The sequence below is a fragment of the Pristis pectinata genome, chromosome 24 (assembly GCF_009764475.1).
Source record: "Pristis pectinata isolate sPriPec2 chromosome 24, sPriPec2.1.pri, whole genome shotgun sequence".
Lineage (NCBI taxonomy): Eukaryota > Metazoa > Chordata > Chondrichthyes > Rhinopristiformes > Pristidae > Pristis > Pristis pectinata.
This window is the reverse complement of record NC_067428.1, coordinates 6693693-6716981: the sequence shown is the minus strand read 5'-3', so window position 1 is coordinate 6716981 and position 23289 is coordinate 6693693. Positions and strand designations below refer to the sequence as shown.

The 23289-nt window shown below is 41.3% G+C and overlaps 1 protein-coding gene across 6 annotated transcripts in view; it reads right to left on the bottom strand.

Annotated features, from left to right (window-relative positions):
• The window catches only part of LOC127582375 (lysine-specific demethylase 4B-like), a 252246-nt gene that overhangs the window by 199000 nt on the left and 29957 nt on the right, over nucleotides 1-23289 (bottom strand). For 3 of the 6 annotated variants that reach the window (XM_052037552.1, XM_052037558.1, XM_052037559.1), the window contains exon 2: nucleotides 19443-19510. The exons of 1 other annotated variant lie outside the window; for it this stretch is intronic. The gene's annotated coding sequence lies outside the window, so the exon portion shown is untranslated. Of the gene's footprint in view, nucleotides 1-19442; nucleotides 19511-21648; nucleotides 21833-23289 lie in introns of all 6 variants that reach the window. 2 more of the 6 variants (XM_052037555.1, XM_052037553.1) reach the window with 1 other exon arrangement.

The window sequence follows — 23289 nt, the reverse complement described above, 5'->3', positions numbered from 1 at the left end:
ATGAATTTGTATCATTGTCAGAATGCAAATAATAGGTTAAAGTTCACTCACCTCATCAACTCACAATATTGGTACAGCTTTGCAATTTGTTAAAAGCAATAATAAAATTTATTAGCTAGAAACCGCTTGCAGTTTCTGTGTCATCAGAGGCTAAACTTTGCAGCTAAGTGCCATGTCCACCCAAGTTACCAGAGGAAGTTCTGCAAGGCACAGTTACAAGCACATCCATTGCTCTCCTCAATGGCTTGCACATATTTACAGTTTGAAATTGTAGCTGGAACATTCAAAATTTTAAGTAAAGATGTCATTTATGAACAGTTGAGTTGGTCCGCTGGACCACAAGTTATTTTTGAATTCAGTTTGATGCCTCACTAGAGACAAAGCCAAGTGGGAAGAGACGTCCTCTCCTTCATGGTCACATTTGTTTACAATGCAGAAGTCAGTGCAGCAATGCAAAACATGTGTCAGTATACTGGGACCAGAACTGCCATGATTAGTGGGCAGATCACCAGTTTAAAAAGTTTACAAGCACTTCGCTCATCCAATGGAATTCAATTGACCTTGCTTGACCAGAAAACAGAGCTCTGTGGATTCAAGGTTTCGACAGGTCTTAAGCAAAATATCCCAAATTCCTTGCCTGAATCTGGTCAATTTCTGGCTATCATTAATTGAAATGTCTTTAAACTTCCCCTATGGAGCTACAACACAAGAGGAGCACGATAAAAATCTTGAGCTCCAGAGCAAAAAGGAGTGCCAAAACTACTATAGTACACATGCAGCTGCTTTTGTGTTGATGTGTCACAGTGTACAATACAGAACTATTTCAACTGTAAGTAGCACTGATGAAAGTGTGTTTCCTTTGATATCCCTTTCAGGAAAGAAGCTGTAACTCATAGACAATTTACAACAAAAGTGCCAATCATATGACCCATTGTATCTATGCTGGTTAAAAGAGACTTAGTCCAACATAACCCCATTTTCGAGCACTTGGTCCAGACCCCTGAAAATCATGGATCTTCAGGTACACATACAAATATTTTAAAAGTGACAAGGGCTCCAGCCTCTTATCACTCTTTCAGGCAGCAAGAACCAAACTCCAACCCGAAGTGAAAAAAGATTTTCTCATCTCCCCTCAGCCAGCCAGTCAATAATCGATTCTGAAATGCAACAGCAAGACCACAAAGGAGAGGGCAATTTTCTGCACATGGCGTCTCCAATATGGTATCAAAATAATACTGAAAATAACTTGTGACCCATTGGACTATTCAACCAATTATTTAAAATCTACATCCCCGTATTTCCCACTACAGAGGATTCAAAAACAAGTCCCTCCTATTGATTTTAAGCCCCTTGTAATTTCATACACCTCAGGTAAATCTCCTCTCAGCCTCCTTCCTCCATTAAAACAACACCAGCCTATCCCATCTTTCCTCACATGTAAAACTTTCCAATTCTGGCAACCTCCTCCCAAATTTTCTCTACATCCTCTCCTGTGCAATCACATTTTTCCTGGAAAGTGATAATCAGAGCTATACATGGTAATCAAGCTGTGGTCTAATAACTGTACACAATTCTAACATAACATTCCTGTTCTCATATTCCCCCGCTATTAAAGGAAGGCATCACATTTCTTTTTTAACCACCTTATGGATCTGTTCTGCCACCTTTAAGGATCTCTGAACTTACTAAGGTCCCGCTGTTCCTCCACACCACTCAGTATCTTCCATGCCTTGTTACACCTACCCAAATGCATTATCTCAGACTTCTCTGGATTGAATTCCATTGGCTACTTTTCTGCCCAGTTCGTCAAACCACATAAGTACCTTCCTGCATTCTAAAGTGTTCCTCCTCATCATCAACCACAGACCCAATTTTTGAAACATTTGCAGACTTATTACACCCTATACATTTAAGTCTAAATTATTAAAATACTACAACAAAACAGGAAACCAAGTACTGAACACCAGAAAGTCCACTAAAAACAGCCTTCCAAATCACAAAAATGCCACTCAATTACTACCTTCTGCTTCCTGCTGCCAAGACAATTTTGGATTCAATTTGCCTCTCTCCCTATGATCCCATGGGCTTATTTTAACCAGCTCCAAGTTACATCAAAGACCTCATCAAACCTCCTTGTAACTGCACACACGATATAAGCTGGCACCACTTCCCTGTGATTATAACTTGATTCAAAAAGTTGCCCCAATTAACCATCAATGGGTGCATGGAGTTACATTAAGGTTAGTCAATTATCCAAGCTAAATAAGTACAGAATATGTTTTATGTAAACCCTGCACCATGACATAAAACATTCAGCAGGTCAGAAAGAGGAGGCAAGTAACAATGGCTGATATCAAGACTTAGGGAAAGGTAGGCTCCTTTGCCTCTCTTTTTATATTTGCTCGCTATGGGAGAACTGCGCAGTTACTGCTGTGAAGGGCTATTAAATTGGCTGTAACTTCCACTTTTCGTGCAACAGGGTAAACTGGCAGTAAAACCAGAGGGTTCCAATTTCCACAATAATGATTCATCTTAGCAACACTGTCCTTTAATGATGTCAGGTCAATCTGGTGATGTCTACAGAGTGTTTTCTGTGGTGGAAAGGTTTTACACAAAAGAAGTTCGCAGAATTATCGCCAGGATACACTGTTAAGAGGAAACTAGGACAAAAAACTATAAATTTCAGATTGTAGATCAGCATACAAAATTAAGATTCACATTTTCAAACTGATGGCTAACCCTTGACAACATGAGAAGATAATCATCTTGTGCTGTGCATGGCTTTTAATTAGCAGACAAAAACAATACCATATTAAAAAAAATCTTGTGCTAAACCTCTTCATTCATCAGTTTTTCTAATGCTGCCAGTGACAAACTTGAAGCACCCATCTTTCAGTACAGTACCACCCGTATGTACCACAATTCCAAGTTTTTTCCTCAGGCACAATGTCTGTTTGGATAAGCAAAGCAAACAACAATACTAATCTGTATTTTCGTTCAAATGAATAAAGTCTGTAATTCTACACACCCCTTAATTTTAATACCACATGATTTGCCTATATGTGCTAATGGCACCCAGTTCTACCACTTAATTTCTCTTGATGCTGTGCAGTCTCTCGGCCTAGAAATCAAGTGAGCGGTGAATCATTTAATTTTAAAAATAGCTGATCGCCACAAACAAAGCTACAAGACTCTGATTTATGCTGCTGTCTCGGCAGTAATTCTAGACAGAGACTGAGGAAAAATCAAAAGGGACACATTGTAAAAAGCTGTGAAATGTAGGTCGGAGCTGTTCCTAAAATTTGTAAACAAAAGGAGGATGTTGAAAATATCGAGAGAGAAAAAACCGATAGATAGCATTGATAGATAAACTTAAAGCAGAACTACACAGATATAAACAGTGAGTTATCTCAAAATGTTGAATTTGATAGAGTCCTGACATGCCTAGATAGAAGATGAGATACTGATCCTCACTCTTGTGCTGGGCTGCGTTGGAACAGTGAATTAAGGTTACAGGCAACTGGAAGGTAAGGGTCACCATGTTGACTGATAGGGTAACTGTTTTGCAGAACACCTCCAATCTAGGATTGGTTTCTCTAGTGTAGAGCAGACCACGCTGTGAGTGCAGAGTGCAAGGCACTAGATCAGAAGAATCACACAATCATTGAATTGTACAACATGCCGACCAGTGGGCACCATTCATATTAAACCCACCGCCCAGCACTTTGCCCATAGCCCTCTATGCCTAAACACTTTTTAAATGCTGTCAGTGACACAGCTTCAACCACTCTCTCAGGCAGTGTATTCCAGGTACTTACCACTCTCTGGGTGAAGGTGGTCCCCCTCATATACCCTTTGAATCACTTCCCCCTTACCCCAAAATCTGTGTCCTCTGGTTCTACCCACCCCTCCCACTTTACACTGGCCAGCTCCCCTCTACTCATTCCAGATGAAGGGTCTCAACCTGAAAGGTCAACTGTCCATTTCCCTCCAAAGATGCTGCCTGACCCACCGAGTTCCTCCAGCAGCTGATTTTTTGCAACAAAATCTATTTCCTTTGTGAATACCGATGAAAAGTTTTCAATGACGACCTCACCTATACCTTCTGGCTCCATGCACAGATTGTCCCCGTTGTTCCTAATGGGGGCTACTCTTTACCTGGTTGTTCTTTGGCCCTTAATATACTTATGGAACACCTTTGGATTTCCCTTAATCCATTCCCTGAGATGAAGACCAGAAAAGAAAGGGATGAGTCAGAGATGGACACTGTGCTAATGAGAGCAGGGTGGGAATTGGCAGCAAAAGTATGACATTTCAGAGTGCATGGATACAAGATACAGCATTAATAAAACCTAAATACAGAAGCCAAATGTCCACTCTCATGATGACATTGGGCTTGGTACTTCATGAGCTGTCTGCTGCAGGTTCAGAAGGGGGTTGGTTAAACCGAGTAAGGGGAGTGCAACCATCAATACTACATCAGTAGTTAGTGATAAATAGATCTAGAGGGGGCAAGAGACGAGAAAGAGGGATCCAGGTGAAGCGGGTTGTGAATCCTTGGAATTCCCTTCCTTGACATGCAGTGGAAACAGTCTTGGAGCATTTTTCAAATGTAAACATTTGATAAAAAAGAGTGAAAGGTTACCACAGGTGAACAGGAAAAGAGTTGAAGTTACAATCCCAACCACGATCTTATTAAATGGCTGAGCAGGCTTAAGGAGTCAACACCTGCTCCTAAATCACTTTTGTAACCCAATCTAGTCAACAATAGTCAACAAATCTATTGACCTTGCAACCCCTCAGAGTCTGGGGAATCCTTATTTGTAAACCCATGCGCTACATCAATTGCATCCATGATATTCAGAATATTGTACAAAAAGACTGACCTTATTTCAAGGGTCGCAAGATGTTTTAGGTTAATCCAAGATAATCACTGGGACAAACTATCAAATAAAGACATGTTCAAGCATGAGGAACTCTCATTAACAGCAAAGACTCTGTGGTACAGCTGTTATCAACAAGGTTGCTGTGGTGAGTAGTACCGGTACAGAAGCGGGAAGTCTCATTGCCGTGGTAAGTACCACGAGAACTACAGTGAGAGCAAGAACGAGAGCGGGAAGCACTTTGAAAGGGTAGGCCCACTGTTGTTGTTCTTGCTGCTGTGGTGAGTTGATAGGCCTGTTGATTAGCTAATTGGATAATTAGGCAGCAGCTGCCAATAAAAATAAGTTAGGGTCAAGCAAAGCAGCCATTGTGTGAGTGGACAGCGTTAGAGCTTTAGCATGAAGGGGCGGAGTAGGTGAGTGGAGGCTTCTGGTAGGTTCTCTTTCTTTCTCTGTTATTTGTAATTTTCTTTGTCTACAACAGTTGGAATGGCAGTCAGGGCAGAAGTATGCTCCTCCTGTAGGATATGGGAAATCAGGGAGACCTCCAGTGTCCCTGATGACTATACCTGCGGGAAGTTTGTCCAGCTACAGCTGCATGAACTCCAGATTATTCGGGAAACTGAGGAGATGATAGATAGGAGTTACTAGGAGGCAGTTACATCTAGGGTGCGGGATGTAGGTAGTTGGGTGACCATTAGGGGAGGGAGAAGGAATAAGCAGTTGGGACAGGATGCCCTGGTGACTGTTTTCCTTGATAACAAGTAGATCATTTTGGATGTGTTTGTGAGGTGGGGGTGGGGATGAATCACCGGTGGAGAGCCACAGCAGCTGGGTCTCTGGCGCGGAGTCTGGCTCTGTGACTCAGAAGTGGGGGGGTGGTGGAAAGAGGTGTGTGATAGTGAAAGGGGATTCGTTAGTCAGAGGGACAGACAAGGGATTCTGTGGACAAGAATGAGACTCCCGGATGGTATGTTGCCACCCAGGTGTCAGGATCAGGGATGCCTCAGATCAAGTGCACAGCATTCTTGAGGGGGAGGAGCCAGAAGACATAGTGCACATTGGCACCGATGACATAGGTAAGGTAAGGGATGAGGCCCTGAAGAGCGGGAATTGGTAGTTAGGAAGAAAGCTAAAAAGCAGGACCGCAAGGGTAGTAATCTCTGGATTGCTGCCTGTGCCACACGCCAGGGAGGGAAAGAATAGGAAAATACAGCAGGCTAATGAGTGGCTGAAGAGTTGCTGCAGGGACAGGGGTTCAGATTTGTGGATCATTGGGATCTCTTCTGGGGTAGATATGACCTGTGCAAAAGGGACAGGTTACACCTGAATTGAAGAGGGACCAATGTCCTTGCAGGCAGGTTTAATAGAGCTGTTGGGGAGGGCTTAAACTAGGTTGGCGGGGGATGGGAACTGGAGTGTTAGATTAGAAGATGGATCAGTTGGTGTAGAAGTAGATGCGATGTGTACATAGGTGAGGAAGGATAGGCAGGGGATGGGGCATAAATGCAGTCAGTTTGGTGGGTTGAAATGTGCTTACCTTAATGCAAGAAGTGTTAAGAATAAGGGTGATGAACGTAGAGCATGGAGCAGTACGTGGAATTACGATGCTGTGGCCATTACAGAGACTTGGCTGTCGCAAGAGCAGGAGCGGCTGCTTGAGGTTCTGGGGTTTAGATGTTCCAAAAGGGATAGAAGGGGTGGGGGGGAGCATTGCTAATCAGGGATAATATCACAGCTGTAGGAAGAGAGAACAACATAGAAGGACCGTCTAGTGAGTCAGTGTGAGTGGAAGTCAGAAACAGGAAGAGAGCGATCACTCTATTGGGAGTATTCTACAGGCACCCAAAGAGCCACCGGGACACCGAGGAGCAGATAAGCAGGCAGATTTTGGAAAGTTGCAAAAATAACAGTGTTGTTCTCATGGGTGACTTCAACTTCCCTAATATTGATTGGTACCTCCTTAGTGCAAAAGGTTTAGATGGGGCAGAATTTGTTAGGTGTGTACAGGAAGGATTCCTGACACAGTACGTAGCCAGGCCGACTAGATGACAGGTCATGCTGGATCTAATACTAGGCAATGAACCTGGTCAGGTGAAAGACCTCTCGGTGGACAAGCATTTCGGGGATAGTGATCACAACTTCCTGACCTTTAGCATAGCCATGGACAAAGAGAGGAGCAGACATTATGGGAAAGTATATAATTGGAGGAGGGCAAATTATGATGGTATTAGGCAAGAACTTGGGAGTGCAAACTGGGAACAGAGGTTCTCTTGTAAATGCACTGCAGAAATGTGGAGGTTCCAGAGGTGGAAGGTTTCTTCAAGAGAAAGAAGGAAGCATATTTGAGGTTTAGAAAGCAAAAATCAGATGGGGCTCTTGAGAGTTATAAGGTAGCCAGGAAGCAGCTTAAGAAGGGACTTAGGAGAGCTAGAAGGGGACATGAGAAGGCCTTGACAAATAGGGTTAAGGAAAACCTTAAGGCATTCTACACGTGAGGAATAAGAGGATGACAAGGGCGAGGGTAGAACCACTCAGGGATAAGGGGGGAAAATGTGTCTAGAAGTGAAGGAGGTGGGGAGGTCCTAAATGAATATTTTGTTTCGGTGTTCACCAGGAAGAGGGACTTAGATGAATGTGAGGTTAACATAGGACAGGCAAATGTGTTGGAGCATGTCAAGGTTAAGAAAGCAGTGTTGGAGCTACTAAAAAGCATTAGGATAGATAAGTCCCCAGGGTCGGACAGGGTATACCCCAGGTTACTATGGGAAGCGAGGGAAGAGATTGCTGGAGCACTAACGATGATCCTTGAGTCGTCCCTGGCCACAGGAGTGGTACCAGAGGATTGGAAGAGGCCAAACATTGTTCCATCATTCAAGAAAAGTCAAAGGGATAATCCCAGGAATTATAGACCAGTGAGTCTTACATGAGTGGTGGGCAAACTATTGGAAAGGATACTTGGGGACAGGATTTATGAGCATTTGGAGAACCATAGTCTTATTAAGGATAGTCAACATGTGTTTGTGAAGGGCAGGTCATGCCTCACAAGCCTAGTAAAGTTTTTTGAGGAAGTGACAAGACAAATTAATAAAGATAGTAAAGCGGATGTGGTATACATGGATTTTAGCAAGACGTTTGACAAGGTTCCCCATGGTAAGCTTATTTAGAGTGTCATGATGTATGGGATCCATGGAAAACTGGCTATGTGCATTCAAAATTGGCTTACCCACAGAAGGCACAGCTGGTTGTTAAAAGGGAGTATTCGACCTGGAGGTCAGTGACTAGTGGCGTTCTGCAGAGATCTGTTCTGGGACCCCCTGATCTTTGTGATTTTTGTTTTATAAATGATTTGCATGAGGAAGTGGAAGAATGGGTTGGTAAGTTTGCAGATAACACAAAGGTTGGTGGTGTAGTAGATAGTGCAGAAGGTTGCTGTAGGTTGCAATGGGATTTAGACAGGATGCAGAGCTGGACGGAGAAGTGGCAGATGGAGTTCAATCCAGAGAAGTGTGAAGTGATACCCTTTGGAAGAAGGGACTTGAAGCCAGAGTACACTGTTAATGGCAGGATTCTTAGCAGCGTGAAGGAACTGACAGATCTTGGGGTCCAAGTATATAAATCCCTCAAAGTTGCCGCACAAGTGGATAGGGTGGTTAAAAAGGTGTATGGCATGCCGGCCTTCATTAGCCGGGGAATTGAATTCAACAGCTGAGAGGTAATTTTGCAGCTCGATAAAACTCTGGTTAGACGACATTGGAATATTGTGTTTAGTTCTGGTCACATTATAGGAAGGATGTAGAAGCTTTTGAGAGGGTGCAGAGGAGATTTACAAGGATGCTGCCTGGGTTGGAGAGCATCTCTTATGAGGAGAGGTTGAACAAGTTAGGGCTTTTCTCTTTGGAGCAATGGAGGATGAGAGGAGACTTGATAGAGGTATATAAGATTATGAGAGGCATAGACATAGTGGATAGCCAGCATCTTTTCCCCAGAGTGGCAATGACCAATACTAGAGGTCACCCACTTAAGGTGCGTGGAGGAAAGTTCAGGGGAGATGTCAGAGGTAGGTTTTGTTTTACACAGAGTGGTGGATACCTGGAATGCACTGCTGGGGGTGGTGGTAGGGGCCAATACGATAAGGTCATTTAAGATTATTAGATAGACATGTAGACGAAAGAAAAAGAGGGTTATGGGAGGTGAAGTAGAGAAGGGGATAGATTGAATCGGGATAAGGTTTATATAGGTCGACACAACATCGTGGGCCAATGGGTCTGTACTGTATTATTCTACGTTCCATGTCTCTCCGAAAGCATAGAAGATGAACTACTCTACCACATTAATGAAATACATTAATCCATTATAGAGGGACAAAATGGATTTGCAATCTTACTTTCAAAAAAGGGAAAAAATTAACATTTTAGGTTCCTTTCTGGTTGGAGCTACATGCTTCGAGTTCAAGACAGGGAAAAGGAAACATGGCAAGTGAGGTACCTTTTTAAAACTAGGGATAAAGTTAAGAAGCAGTGCGAAACAGCAAGAGTATTATTAGATCACAATAGACAATATTACACACATTTCTCCTTGATTCTGGATTCTTTAAAACATAACAAACATATACCTAAAAATTTTTATTTTACAATATATTTCCAGTATGGTAGCTCTGTCCTGCCGTTCAATATTAAAAGCAACTTATTGGGTAATTGCAAAATCGGAGCATCAATGTTCTTCAATGAAATCCAAAAACATCAACCTAAAAGCAAATTACTGAAGATATTAGAAATCCGAAATAAATCAAAGTACTAGAAATACTCTGCAGATCAGACAGCATCTTTGGAAAGAGTTTTGATAAAAGACCAGAGACCTGACAGGTTAAATGTTTTTTTCTCCACTGCCTGAGCTTCAGAGAATTTCCAGAATTTTCAGTTTTGTTTCCAATTACAGAAAGCTATTGCTTTGCCTGGGCAGGCTAAACAGTCATACACAAATATAGAAAACAGGAGCAGGAGTGGGCCATCCGACCCTTTGATACAGACCCACCATGGCTGATCATCTGTCTCAATATTATATTCCTGCTCTGTCCCCTTATCCATGATGTCTCTTGCAAATAGAGATTAATCTTTGCTCCATATTAACCTCTTACAGCCCTCTGGGATAGTGAATTCCACAGGTTCACCATCATCTGAGCTGAAGAAACTCTTCCTCATGTTAGTCTCAGATCTCGTGCTCTGTAACTTGAGACCATGTAGACCCTGTAAGCTAAAGGAACAGACCATCTCAACTCTCCAGCTCCTTCAGAATTTATTATAACTGGTGACAGTGGCTTCAGCTGCTTAGGTCCCAAATACTGGAATTTCTGCTGGAAGTTTTGCTACATCTCTCCCTCACTTTCATCATTCAAGACGTGCTTCAAAAAAAAACTGTTTGGTCAAGTTCAAGATTATCTACTCTAATATCTCCTTTTACGGCGTGGGTTCAAATTTTGTTTCTTCTTGCTGCTATGAAGTACTGTGGGATATCTTGCTTCATTAAAGGTGCTATATAAATGGTTGATGCTGATGATGATGACATAAGAAAGAGGACCATATATAATTCCTTGAGCTAGCTCTTACCATTCAATAACATCGTAGCTTATCTGATCTTGGCTTCTGCTCCACCTTCCTCCCTATTCTCCATAAACCTCGACTCCTCTGCAGAACAACAATTTCTGTCTTGCCTTTGAATATATTCAATTATTCAGTCTCCATGACTCTCTGGGGAAGAGAATTCCAAAGATTCCGCACATTTTGAGAGGAGAAATTCTTCCTCATCTCCACTTTAAGTGGGTGATCATTTATTCTGAAACTCATCCTCTTCAACATATCCCCTAGCCACCCTCCTCTGAATTTTGCATATATTAACAACAGTTGCACATCCACACGACAAGAAACAACCATGGTGGCACCAAATCTGAATTTGACCCCACAGCCTTTGAGAGTGTTAACACCGAAGTCAATGAAATAAATTCCACTCACCATCCTTTCAAAATGCAGATTGACCCTGAACTTTCCTCCATCAAAAACAATGTGTATAATAATGGCCAAATATGAAACAGACTGCTTTCCTTAAGGTGACCAGGAACTAATTCATAAAATGAATATATGGTTTTACAACAGTCAGGAATAAATGGTACAATCAAAAAAGTGTGGGGTTTGGAAAGTGGGTGCTGGGAAGGGTTGCATCAATTGCCATTGCAAGGATACTCTGAACAGAGTTGAACATCTGTACATATAGAAACAGAACTTCTCTGAGTGATCACCAGAATAAGTGGTGATTCACATCTAAGATATGAGGAGAACTGTACATGCAAATAGTGTTAAATAAGATAGCATAGTTGTGTTTGTATAGTATTTGAAGTACAATAAGCTATTAAAACAACAGTAAATTGTACTGCTTGTGAGCCATGACCAGTTTTGCTCCATCCGGACAGGCTCAGGTTGAATTCAGGAATTATAGCATTAGAGGGGAAGTATGGGTTCACCTACCCACACAATGATGGCACAGACACCTCTGAATCAACAATTACACCAAGATGACAGTTGCCAGGGAGAGGGACGAGTTGGTGATTAGTTTGTGGCAGAGACAAAGGCATCAGTCTTTTAATAAGTAGATGGAAGAAATGTCTGCTCAAGTACAGAATGGAGGACAAACAAAGTGTAGCTTGGTGTCATCAGCAGACATATTGTGTTGCCAACAGCACAATATACAGGTGTGAAGTGAGATGTTGCCAAATATGGATCCCTGGAATATATCAGAGAAAATGTTATAGGGTACAATAAGATCTTGATGGAAGATTATTTTCTGGACAAAGAATGGAATTAGATGCAGTCTCCTCCAGCCAGATGACAATGGAGAAACATTTGAGTAAGATGATGTGATCAGCTGCTTGAAAGACTTCAGACAGTTCAAGAAAGACATACTTGTTTTGTCACAACCACCTCAATGTTGGTACCAGGAGTCATGTCAATACAGTGGTAAGGATAAAAACTTCAGTGAGAGATTGAAATAAAGTATTGGAAAAATGGTAAAGAGCTTTAGAAGCTACAACACATCCAAATTCTTGAGAGGACGAAGGTTAGCAAAAGACATAAGCTTGTATGGAAGAAAGATCAAATGTTTATTTTGAGGAAATAATAACATTAGATAAAAAGGAGAGTAGTACACAAGGAGAAAATAATCATTTAACATCAGCTATTGTAGGGAAAGGAAGTCAGATAGTCAATAGTTTTGGTGGGAAACTAATCAAGCGAATAGGTGGAAAAGATGAACTCAAAGAGGGCATAAAGGGGAAAAAAAAACTAGAGAAAAATGTGGGGTCAGGCTACAGCCGTGAGGGACGTTAGTACTTTGAGGAAGAGAATTGTCAGAGAGACAGGGCTTGGTAGTGCAGTTATCCATGAGCTCCTTGCATTCCTTATAGAAGGCAAGATTGGAGGATATAAAAACAGTCTTAACAGTTTGTAGCATTTAGAAAAAGGAAGCCATAGAGTTAGATGGTGATCAGGTCAGGGGACAGATGGGAGTTGTCCGGGGGGAATTTAACCTTGCTTTGTAAAATAGTGAGCAGTTTGGTCAGACAGGACCAGGACATTCTGCAATCTAGCCAGATATGGCTGTGAACTGTGACACCATCTGTTAGCCACACCACCAGCTTAAGTCTGAAAGAAGCATGGGTGAGAAAATGTAGTGGTTTTAATAGATTATAGGGAATCAGAGACGGAAACAAGGGTGTGGCTGAGCAAATCTTTAGCTCAAAGGTTGTGGGAAGTGGAGGACCAAAATCTACACATCCAAGATCCATAAAAATGCAATTCTGGTGTATTGGGAACAATACAATCCAGCTGTGAGCAGGGTGCGGGGTTACGGAGCTAAAGGCAAGATGCATTAAGTGGAATGTGATTCAAGTACTTATAATCTTATGATTGATACGTCTCTTGGTTTTATGTTCCACCAAAGAGGAAAAAAAACATCTGTGTACTGTATTCTTTCCATTATTTAAATGTACTAAATTACCATTACCTTGTTATCTCAAAGAGAATATGATCCAAGTAAACATAGTCTCTCAATCCAGTAATGGTCTGACAAATGCTCCATAGACTTTCCAAAGGCAATTATAAATCCAAGACTCAGCAGACAAAAGTGAATGTTATATTCCAAAAGAAGTCTAAGCAACTTTTTGCACTTTTATATATTTCCAAAGGAAATTGTCACACATGAAGCAGTCAATGGAGGTTGCAGATTAAGGAAATTACCAGAATAAAATAATGTGGAGCTTATTAACAAACTAGGAGCAAAAGCCATTTGCCAATTCAAGCCTGCTTTGCCATTTAAGAAGATCAATGTTGACTGACTGTAACTTCAACTCTGCATACACAACTACTTACAATAACCTTTTCCTACCTGCTTACCAAATATCAATCTACTTCTGCCTTAAAAGTATTTGAAGACAATGCACCAACCATTCTTTAAGGAAGAGTTTGCCCAAGGACTCATAACCCTCTGACAATAAAATTCACCTCATCTCCATCTTAAATGGGTGACTCTCTGTCTTTAAACAACAACTCTATTTCTATCCCAAAAGAGGAAACATCCTCTCCAAATCCATCAAGGTCCCCCAAGATCTGTTTCAATTAACTTTTCTCAATTCTACCGGTTACAAGCTAGCCTATCCAATCTTTTCTCACAATGCAACCTGCCCGTTCCAAGTATTAATCTAGTAAACCTTCTTGAACTGCTTCCAACACATTAACACCCTTCCTTAAATAAGACCAATACTGTATACAGTGATGTGATCTCCATGAGTTATAAAACTGAAGCATAACCTCCCTATTTTTGTATTCAATTCCCCCAGTAATAAACAATAATGTTATCAGTTTTCTTATTTACTTGCTGTTTCTGCATACTAATCTTTTGCACTGGGACACCCAGATCCTTCTGCATCTCAAAACTCCGCAACCTCACCATTCAGACAATAGGCTTCTTTTTCCACAATCTGCCAAAATGGGCAATTTCAAGTTTTCCTGAACTATATTCCATTTGCCAAATCTTTGCCAACTCAATTAATGTCCCTCATTTCCTCTTTACAAGCTTTTCCTACTTAACTTTGTGTCATGAGTTAATTTAACAACACATTCATCCAAGTCGTTTACATAAACTATAAAAAGTTGAAGCCTCAGCATTGATCTGTGGGGCCTGCCACTTGTTACAACTCGCCAACCAGAAAATACATTTAGGCCTACTCTAATTTTGGTAACCCAGCCAATCTTCAATCCTCACCAATTTGCTACACCCTACACCGTGAGTTCTTATTTCCATGAAATAGGAAACTACTTAGTTCCCTGATTGATAAGGTTTTTGTCAATGACCAAAAATACTTAAAAGCAAAAGTACTCAAAAGTTTATTCTACCTTTGCAGAGGAGATAGATTTACATCTATACAGGCTAGAGAGCACCAAAGATATTCAGACCTCATTCAGAAATGCAAAACAGAGAATGGACTATAGCAGGGTTCCTGAAATAGAGGGGTTCCCAGGTTAAGAATGACATGACTGGCGAGGCTGGCGGATTGGTGCTCAGTCGACAATCTCTCCTTGAACGTGGACAAAAAAAGGGAGATGATTGTGGATTTAGAAAGGCCCAGGCTGACCGCTCACTCCTGTGCATCAATGGCATCATTGTACAGATAGTCAGCTGTTACAAGTTCTTGGGAATACATATAGCAGACGACCTGTCCTGGTCAACCAACATCTCCTCCCTCACCAAGGCGGCACAGCAGCATCTCCACTTTTTACAGTGGCTGAAGAGAGCAAAGCTGCCCTCCCCCACCCTCACCACATTCTACAGAGGTACCATTGAGAGCGTCCTGACCAGCTGCATCTCTGCCTGGTACAGTAACTGTAACATCTCTGACCATAAGTCTTTGCAGAGAATTGCGAGTACAGCAGGAAAGATCACTGGAGTACCTCTTCCCCTCCATCCTGGATACTTACAACACACGATGCACACGCAAGATCTGCAAAATCATAGATGACCCTTCTCATCCCTCCCATGACCTATTTGTCCCACTGCCATCTGGTAAGCGGTACCGGAACATCCAGGCCAGAACTACTAGACTGTACAACTTTTCTCCCCCAGGCTGTCAGGTTCCTGAATACCCTGGAGACAGTTTCAGACAAATGCCACGTCAAAAGCCCTGGTTTGCACAATGGGATATAAGAACTTTGGCTGCTGCTGAACATGTTTATACATGTAGCACAACACAATGAGTTCTGTATTTTCTTCGTCCAACTCGGTTTTGCACTAACTCTGCACTAAATTTGTATTCTGTATATACCGTTTTTGCACTATTTGTACTTGCACAGTTTTTTTTATTTTGTCTGTGTTTATTGTATGTCTTCTGTTTTATGTACGTCCTCTGTTGTGAGAGTCTAGGGGAAACGACATTTTGTTCCTCCATGTGTTTTTATAGCATATGGATGAATGACAATAAAATAACTTGAACCTTGAACTTATGGAAATCCAACTTTACACAAATTCTCCCATGCACCTTAAGCTTGTAATAATGTTTCATGGTATTCATTAACGACTGCGTACAGTATAGATTTCATTTGTTTAATTATGGATAGTGTTGAGGTGATTATTCAATGAAATCAAATTATGGCAAGTATATGTAAAATTATACGATAGTTATAGAAAAGACATTTCTGACTTAAGAGAAATCAGCTTACAGACATTTCTCAGGAATGGAACCCTTACATAAACCAGAAACAGCCTATGTTTGTGCATGGAAGGTCAAAGCAGAAGACTACATGCACAAACTATTGCTGGCACTTCTACATATAGTATTTCCTGGAGCATGGAGGTTGCTGGACATGTACTCAATGATGGCAATGCTCATTTGACATCACTTGCTTCAAAGTCCACCATACAATGCCCTTGAGAACATTGAAACTGGCTTGGAAATAAAGGGCCAAGCACACCAGGACAACTGCAGGAGAATCAAAGTGCAATCTTCCTCCTGGTTGCTATTAGAACATACACATTGAACAGTACAGCACAGTAGAGTACGGGCTCTTCAGTCCACAATGTTGTGCCAACCTATATAAACACCTATTCCATGATCAATCTAACCCTTCCCTCCTACACAGCCCATAACCCTCCATTTTTCTCTCAACCATGTGCTTATAAATGTTTTTTAATGAGTCTTTTAAATGTCCCTATTCTATCAGCCTCTACCACCACCCCTGGCAGTGCGTTCCAGGCACCCACCAATCTCTGCATGAAAAACCTACCTCTGATATCTCCCCTAAACTCTCCTCCTCTCACCTTAAGCGGATGCCCTCTGGTATTGGCCATTGCTGCCCTGGGAAAAGAGTGCTGGCTGTCCACTCTATCTATGCCCCTCATAATCTTATACAGCTCTATCAAGTCACCTCTCATCCTGCGTCGCCCTAAAGAGAAAAGCCCTAGCTTACTCAACCTTTCCTCATAATACATGTTCTCTAGGCAGCATCCTGGTAAATCTCCTCTCTAAAGCTTCCACATCCTTCCTATAATGAGGCGACCAGAACTGAACACAGTACTCTAAGTGTGATCTAACTAGTTTTATAGAGCTGCAACATTACCTTGCAGCTCTTGAACTCAATCCCTCGACTAACAAAGGCCAGCACCAGCACACCATATACCTTCTTAACCACCCTGTCAACTTGCACAACAACTTTGAGGAATCTATGGACTTGAACCCCAAGATCCCTCTGTTTCTCCACATTGTTAAGAATCCTGCCAGTTACCTTGTACTCCGCCTTCAAGTTCGTTCTTCCAAAGTGTATCACTTCATACTTTTCCGGATTGAACTCCATCTGCCATTAGTCCGCTCAACTCTGCACCGCCTATATCCTGTTGTAACCTATGACAAGCTTCTACACTATCAACACCTCCAAACTTCATGTCATCTGCAAAGTTACTAACTCATCCCTCCACTTCCTCATCCAAATCATTTATAAAAATCACAAACAGCAAGGGTCCCAAAACAAATCCCTATGGAACAGCACTAGTCACCATCCTCCAGGCAGAGTACGCTCCATCTACTACCACCCTCTGCATTCTGTGGGCAAGCCAATTCCAAATCCACACAGCCGTTTCCATGGACCCCATGCCTCATGACTTTCTGGATGAGCCTATCATAGAGAAGCTTGTCAAATTCATTACTAAAATCCATATACACCATATTCACCGCTCTACCTTCATCCACCGCTCCACCTCCAGCAATCTCTTCCCTCACTTCCCATAGTAACTTGGGGTATATCCCATCTGGCCCAGGGACTTATCTATCTTAATGTTCTTCAGAAGCTCCAATACTACCTCTCGCTTAACCTCAACATGCTGCAGCACATTAGCCTGTTCTACACTGACCTCATATTCGTCGAAGTCCCTCTCCCTGGTGAATACTGAAGCAAAGTATTCATTAAGGCCCTCCCCTACCTCCAAGTACGTTTCCCCCTTTATTCCTGAGCAGTCCTACCCTCACTCTAGTCATCCTCCTGTTCTTCACGCATGTGTAGAACATCTTAGGGTTTTCCTTAATCCTACTCACCAAGGCCTTCTCACGTTCCCTCCTAAGTCCTTTCTTAAGCTCCTTCCTGGCTACCTTATAATTCTCAAGAGCCCTGTCTGATCATTGCTTCCTATACCTTAAGTATGCTTCCTTCTTTCTCCTGACTGAACGTTCCATCTCTCTTGTCAACCCTACCATCCTTTCCCTGTCTCAGTGAGACAAACCTATCCAGAACCCCATGCAAGTGGTCCCTAAACAGCCTCCACATTTCTACTGTGCATTTCCCCAAGAACATCTGTTACCAATTTACCCTCCCAAGTTCGTGCCTAATACCATTGTAATTAGCCCTCCCCCGATTAAAAACTTTCCCATATCGTCAGCTCCTATCCTTGTCCATGGCTTGCTAAAGATCAGGGAGTTGTGGTCACTATCTCTGAAATGCTCAACCATCGAGAGGTCTCTCACCTCGCCAGGTTCACTGCCTAGTACTAGATCCAGGATGGCCTCTCCTCAAGTCGGCCTGTCCACATACTGTGTCAGGAATCCTTCCTGGACACACCTAACAAATCCTGCCCCATCTAAACCTTTTGCACGAAGGAGGTGCCAATCAATATTAGGGAAGTTGAAGTCACCCATGACAACAACCCTGTTATTTTTGCACTTTTCCAAACTCTGCCTACTTATCTGCTCCTCAGTGTATTGGCTATCAGGGGGCCTATACAATACTCCCAATAGAGAGATTGCTCCCTTGCTGTTTCTGACTTCCACCCACACTGACTCAGCAGACGACCCCTCCACAACGTCCTCCCTTTCTGCAGCTGTGGTACCATCCTTGATTAACAATGCCACTCCCCCACTTCTTTTATTTCCCTCCCTATCCCTTTTGAAACATCTAAACCATGGAACATCAAGCAGCCAATCCTGCTCTTGTCACAGCCAAGTCTCTGTCATGGCCACAATATCGTAATTCCACAATGTCGATATTCTTCTTTAATTTTACATCCCTACCTGCTCAATCCCTTCAACCACCCCTCCCTTCTGCCATTGTTTGTACCCCCACCCAATCATCTGCCAGATCAATGTGGCTGCAGAGGTCAGGTCTGGAGGCAGAAAAATAACCAAAAAAAGTGTTGTATGGAGCCTGTCCCACTCCCAAATTCTGTTAAATGTACGTTTCCATCATTGTTCTTAAAGAAAAACCAAGGGAATTTTTTTTAACCTATCCAACAGTTTGCCAGGTAACAACAGCATCACTACACAAGCAGAAGGCTGTCAATCTTTGTTCATTTGTAACATATCATGAGGTGAAATAATATTCATTCTTGAACTGGGAAGTAAGGTGCACTGGGACCTTACAAGATAGTGAGGCATCAGGGGTTGAGGCTGCCAATACTTTTCAGTAACCAGTAGGTATTACACTAACCTAGCGCCGTGTATTGGAACAGGAGCATAAATAATCAGGGATGCTGTGTTTTGATTTTAAATTCAAAGTTACAGAGACGTGACCATCAGTGGACTATCTCCAGTCTGATGCAAATCTAGCAGCTGCAATGGCAAGGTACATTGCTTTGAGCTGGCAAATTAAAGGAATACTGGTCCTGATATTACCTGACTTTTTGGCAGGAGCACAGAAATATGCAATAATGCTACCAAAAGGGCTGGAGGAGGTTGCTCATTAAAGATTACAAATAATAATTCAGAACAGCAATCAGTAACGTAATTTGCAAACTCATGTTTATCTGATTTATACAAGTCACTAGCAGATATTTATTGCGCAGTTTATTCAGCTAAAGTGTGGTGAGATAATATAAAAGCACAAAACATCAACAGCACACAAATCCCACCATTCAACTAACACAAGCAGGTTTAGAGACAGCATGTGCACAGGTAGAGCCCAAAATCTCCAAGGAGCTCTACAATTTATCCCTGACCATCTGTTTTTTGTGTTTTGTAAGAGGTGACACTTTACTTACCGTATTTATTAGAAGACAGTTGACACTATCTCATGAGAAAACCCGACAAATAAATAGGTGGCTTGCACCTGCAATTAAGAATAGGGAGGTATGTCAGGGGTGTCAATTACGCAGTTACGCCACATTTCAAAATATCAGGTTGCATTAACTACCAAGCAGATTAGTCAAGATTTTTAAGAAAGGTACATAGATAATTTATCACCATATTTTTCCCATTTTCTTCTAGTTTCTCCTGAAGTCATTGACACTCATATAGCCTGGCCTCTCAGATATATATAAGCAGCCTTCTGGTACTTTACCCAAATGGCTAAAACCTTATTCTGAACAAGTCTCAACACTCTTTCAATTGTATCACAGCCAAAGTGAAACCCCTCCCTTTAGAGCATCAGTAAAGATGTGCTTTTGAGATTGGGCCACTGGCCGAGACACGAGATCACTGGCCGAGACACGAGATCACTGGCCGAGACCACATGCGAGATCACTGGTGGAGCTGACATTTCTGAGCAATCTACTAACAGTAACTGTGGCACTTCACTTCCTGGCTTGACTGAGCTTAGCTAACTCAGCAAGATCTGGGCCTTCTGGTATGAATAGCTTAGTGCAACAAAAAACTGTTCTTTTCTCATTAAGCTACTGGAACAAAATTTAAGAAATGTGTGAGGATTGCTGGAAATCATGCACCATCAAGTAGATTAATTAGTGTCCAATTAAATTAATTTGGATTATGTTCCAATCATCTGTACCTTATTTCACTAACAGCAATTCCCTGACTTACATAATTCTTTTAAGTGTTTTTTGATGCCCACCAAGAAAAATGATCATACTTAATTATTTAGAAATTAGCATAATTAGCTGTCAAAATAAATTCTAATATCACTGCACTTTACAATATGTCTATATTTCTTTTGTGGTATCAAAAACAAATCATACAAGGATATTAGCATAACTGGGTTGATGTGATAGATCAACTTTGTTGCTATTTCATTGGTAAAGAAATATACTGCACTGAATAACATAAATCATAAGATCCTTTAAAGGGAACATTTTGTTTGTGCAATTTACATGAGAGCCGGCAATCTGAGACTTCAAATGTACATTTTTGGTTGAACCATGCTGATCCACTGACACCGTGAATAAGAAGTTCTCCTGCAATGTAGTTTCTTCACTCAGTGTCACCAGAGCAACTCAGAGATGGAATCTCTACTGTAAATGCTTTTGTGGCAACCTCTGTAAGAGAGTGCAAGTGTGAGCATGAGAATAAATGTTTTTCCTGAAGCTGTTTTTGTGCTCTTTGCTCCATTGCTGGGTCATAGTAGGATCACTGTGTTCCACATGTCTACACCTTTTCAGTTGACCCGCAACATAAATCCAAAAGAATATTTTAAAAACTGTACAAACTATATTGTCAATGAAAATAGTTCATTGAGGCCACATAGAAAAGTGAGTTTAGTTTTGATTGCTGTTTAATGAGACAAACTCTAGGAAGAGCTCATTCATGACAAATTTTTGGCTCAAGTCTAAAACCAATTATGTACAAAATACAGAGCTATCGTTTACAAGGTGTTTTAACGAGAAAATGGTCTAAAGATCTTTTGCAGGAGCAAATCAGACAAACAGACATACCAAGACAAAGATGAAGATATACAGGAAATTGGTCAAAACAATGGATTTCATGGTGAGGAGATTTAGAGAAAGAATTCCACAGAACAACTGGAAAAGCTGGGGTTTGCATAAGTGTTCTGGCAAATACTGCAAGACGTCAAGCATTTATTGAGGTAGGGAGAAATGGGGGTAAATGAATGAAAGTTTTCAACGAGGAACATTTGGAGATGAAGACCAGAGGGGTTATGAGTGACCTGGAGATGGAAAGGAGATCGGAATCAGAGCTGGAACATAGATGATGGCAGCCTAACCAAGGGAATAGTGTTTAATCACAGTAATGCAAGAGGTCAATACCTTGAAATAACACATACAAACTCAAGATTTAAAACAGAGATATAACTTCAATTACTTGAGTTTCATTAACAAACTAAGACAAGGAATATTTTTGACCCCAGCAACAAAAAAATGGTTCTGGTTTTATTTAAAAGAATGTGATGTACATCAGTAAAGGTACAGTACAAAATAAAACAAAGGTACATTAAAGCAACCATAAAATGTTCAGAAAACTGTAAAAGGTAGAAGACAGAAAATCCTTGTGACTTACAGTCAATGAAATAATTTTAAGTCATAACTGCTGCAATGCAGGAAGCATCATTGATAGTTTTCACACGGCAGTCCCACAAACAACAAGGATCAAGTCATCTGTGGTTAATAACGTTGGTTGGCTGGAACATTAAGAAGTCGCCCTCTGCTCTTCCTCAAATAATGTCAAAGTTTTCACATACACTCTAAAAGGAAAGACAATGCCTCAATCTAATATTCCATTGAAAAGAGCTCTATACTTCCTAGGTACAGCACAGAAGCATTACCTGAATTATGCACTCAAGTCTCTGCAATGAGACTTATATACAAAGCCCTCTAATTCAGAGGTAAGGATGCCACCACTAAACCAATGCTGACGGATATACAGAATATAGAATAAAGGAAGCAGCCCAAAACCACCACCTGTAAATAACAATACAGAAAACCTACAAATACAATATAGAAGCCCTTTATTTTTGGATTCCTTTGCTCAACCCAGCCCCAAAATTCACATCTTTCCTCAATCAAAGTAGAGTCTAGGTCCAATTTATAAACAGAACAAACGACAATAGAGAAGGAGTAAGACTTCAGAGTCTCTATATCTATTATCCCTCTCTTCCAGACATTCAGATAATAAGATGCCTTTGTGAATTCCAAGTACAATACATTCTTCTAACACAGGACCTTTGATGCAGTAGGGACCCCTCAATCACACAGGAGTTAAGGACAGCAAGCAGTAAGAGATACGGAAGATGGATAGATTTTCTGTGAGATTTTCAAAAGAATATAAAGAAACAGCAAGACATAGGGAAATCTCATCAGAATTAGGGACAAATTGTTCAAGGTTCTACCAACATTAGAGCTAGGAACAGAAATGCCTCTGGGGGAATGGACTGGAATGGCAAATGCTGGAGGAACTAATGTGGAGTCAAACTATAGAAGGCACTAGTAAATGCAGTCTGAATTTAATACATTGGGAATTGAAAATAAATAGAAGTTAACTTCAACAGAGATCAGAGACACACTTTATGAGCTCAGAAGGCTACTGAGCTGTTGGGAGAAAAAAATCTGGAAGAATGAAAAACAAATACTGATTTTAGCAGTGGTGGGAGTAAGGTAGGGGAAAGGCAATTGTATAGGTAGGAGGAAGTGGTCTAGATGATGGTAGTTATATTTTAATATTCAGCTGAGGATCAAACTGTACATACACCAAGATTATACATACTGAGATTAATCTACTGCCAGGTGTAAAGAGCAATTAAGTTCTGATTTTTTGTTTGTAACAGCTAAAGAGAACAGATTCAATCCAACTAACTGTAAACTGGAGAATGTTTGCATTTATTTAATCTATTACCCAGTGTCAGACAAATAATCTGACTGAAAAACGGTGGTCACGAAATCAACAATGGAGGGAGGGAAGATGCAAGATACTATATCTGCACATTGACGCAGATAATATAGGTAGTGCCTCAGGTTAATGATTGGTTTCAATCCTGATCTCCGGTCTGTGTGGAGCTTGTGCGTTTTCCTGGTAACTACATGTGATTCCTCCAGGTACTAGGTTAACTGGCCATTGGGATTTGTTCCTAGTATGTCAGTGAATGTTGGAATCTGAGGGCAGTTGATGGGAATAAGGGGAAAATTAAATGGGTGCCTAATGTTC